Source organism: Colobus angolensis, unplaced genomic scaffold (assembly GCF_000951035.1).
Source record: "Colobus angolensis palliatus isolate OR3802 unplaced genomic scaffold, Cang.pa_1.0 Scaffold119, whole genome shotgun sequence".
In the NCBI taxonomy this organism is placed as follows: Eukaryota; Metazoa; Chordata; class Mammalia; order Primates; family Cercopithecidae; genus Colobus; species Colobus angolensis.
Window position 1 is genome coordinate 558318 of NW_012113030.1, and position 2994 is coordinate 561311.

Sequence of the window (2994 nt, forward strand, 5' to 3'; positions counted from 1 at the left end):
AACAAGAGTGAAACTCCATCTCAAAAAACAACAACAACAAAAAAAAAAAAAAAAAAAATGAGAGAGAGAAAGAAAGAAAGAGGTTCTGTTTCAAAGCCCCCTGCACTGCACCTGAAGAAGTCCCAGCTGTTAACACCTGTGTCTCCCTACCTTCCGTGATACTTACTAGGCTACTGTTTTTTTTGTTTTTTTTTTTTGAAACAGGGTCTTGCTCTGTCACCCAGGTTGGAGTGCGGTGGCACAATCTCAACTCATTGCAACCTCTACCTCCCAGGTTCAAGCAATTCTCCTGTATCAGCCTCCCAAGTGGTTGGGACTACAGGCATGCACTACCCTACCCAGCTAATTCTTTTGTATTTTTTGTAGAGATGGGATTTCACCATGTGACCCAGGCTGATTTCAAACACTTGAGCTCAAGTGATCCTTCCTCTTCGGCCTCCCAAAGTGCTGGGATTACAGGCATGAGCCAACACACCCGGCCTGCACTCATTTCTTAATCAAAGAAAAATGAATATAAAAGGAGTCTTGGGAAATCTAGGAAGCTCATTACAGAAATTCCTCATAGAGGTGACTCAGCACTTCATTTCACAAGGAGAACCAGAAGTGTCGCAAACACAGTGTTCTTTCCTCTAAAGAGGCAGATTGAACCAAGATCTCCCTGCGTAACTCTCTGCGGGAGACCTGGACTCAGTTACAAAGGACTCTGGGTTGGCAGAAACAGTGCTCTCACTTTTTCAGAAATGATTGGGTCTGGAACAGTTGAATTACATGATGTGCTTCTGCGAGAGCATGGCAGGCTAGCTGGAGCCAGGTAGCCAGGTCTACCTGAAACACCAGGAAATAACTATTAGTTCATCTCATGAACCAGAAGCAATACTGCTAACAGAAAATCTGCCTATAAATAGGTTGTAAAATCCCAGCTAAATTGTCGCACACAGCAAGATCAATGATGGTGTCCTAGTTTTTCATTAATATTCATTATTGATTTATTATTAATATTAATTTTAATATTCATTTGAGCTTATAAATGTATATGAACACTATAGTCAAGAAATTGAAAGGATGGAATGTCTTTATGGTAGCTTGTTTTGCCAAATTACTTAAGGGGTTTTTTGTTTGTTTTTGAGGCAGAGTCTTGCTCTCTTGCCAGGCTGGAGAGCTTGATTCACTGCAACCTCTGCCTCCTGGGTTCAAGCAATTCTCCTGCTTCAGCCTCCCAAGTAGCTGGGACTACAGATGCATGCCACCATGCCCAGCTAATTTTTGTATTTTTAGTAGAGCCGGGGTTTCACCATGTTGGCCAGGCTGGTCTCGAGCTCTTGACCTTGTGATCTGCCCACCTCGGCCTCCCAAAGTGCTGGGATTACAGGCCCGAGCCACCACACCCAGCCGAGTTTTTTTTTTTTTTCTCTTAAGTACTTTCCAGGCCGGGTGAAGTGGCTCACATCTGTAATCCCAGCACTTTGAGATCTATCCATCCAGTGCGGGTGGATCACATGAGGTCAGGAATTCAAGACTAGCTTGGCCAACATGGTGAAACCCCATCTCTACTAAAAATGCAAAAATTAACTGGGTGTGGTAGCACATGCCTATAATCCCAGATACTCGGGAGGCTGAGGCAGGAGAATCACTTGAACCTGGGAGGCAGACGTTGCACTTAGCTGAGATCATGCCATTGCATTCCAGCCTGGGGAACAAAGAGCGAAACTCCATCTTAAAAAAAAAAAAAAAAAAAAAGAGTACTTTCCCAGATGTCATACCTTCCTTACCAATGCTGTAATTTTCCTAATTTCACACATGCCTCACATATGGTATATTTCAGCCAGCGAGAGCTCAACCAACTGCAGAACATCCGGCACTGCATGTCACATCGTGTCACCCACTTGCTGAGGGCAAGCCCAGCATGGTTTGGTCTGAAGCTGACTTGAAGAGTTGAGAGTTCAAGACTCATCAATGGGTCACAAAAAGGCCCTGTGAGCCTAGAGGCAGAACCCAGTCCTGTCTCAACCACTAGGCTCAGGACTGAGGGCTTTCCCGAGGATAGAGTCACACGCACACACACATACACATACGCATGCGCGCACACACACACTCTTTCTGTTTGATAGTAGAGCTCCTTCCTTATGGAGAGATACTTTTCAATAAAAACAAGATGTGGGTCACTTCTCCTACAAACTGCACTTGCCTTCCGCTAGCCCCAGAACCTTGCCTTTCCAGGCTGGGAGTCACCAGCACTGTTCTCAAGAGCTCCTTGGCACTACTTTCCCCAACGACTGGAAGTTCTTGACAACTGGAGCTATGACTGGCTTTTTGAAGTTTCTTACAGCACTTTTAAAGAAATATATACTTTAAAAAGTAACCCAATGAGCAGCAGACACTTCATATAATTTTAAAGTAGCTTCTAATCCCGGTTTGTGATATAGGTATGCATTTTTACAAAGTCTCGATTACAATGAACATCTTCCTTTGTATTTTAATTTCTGCCTTAGCATCCTACTGCATCCACATTCCCATGTGTTTCAGTTACCTATTACTGTGTAATAAACCACCCCAAAACCCAGTGGCTTAAAACAACCTTGATTATTTCTCATGATCCTGTGGGTTGGCAGGGAGGTTCTTTGGCTTCACGGGTATTACTCATGTGCCTGCACTGAGCTGGGAGCTCAGGGGCCACTCTGTCCTTCTTCATGTGCTGGCTAGCTAGGACTTCCTTACCGCATGGCAACCGGGCTTGGACAGAGTGCTCTGAGAGAACAGACTTAGGGTACAAGTGCTTATCAAGGCTCATCTTGTGTCTTGCCTCCGAAGAGTCCCATTGGCCAAAGCCAGACACATGACCAAGGCCAGCCTGACCAACCTGGTGAAACCCTGTCTCTAATAAAAATACAAAAAAATTAGCCAGGCATGGTGGCTCATGCCTGTAATCCCAGCACTTTGGGAGGCAAAGGCAGGAGGATTGCTTGAGCCCAGGAGTTCTAGACCAGCCTGGGCAAC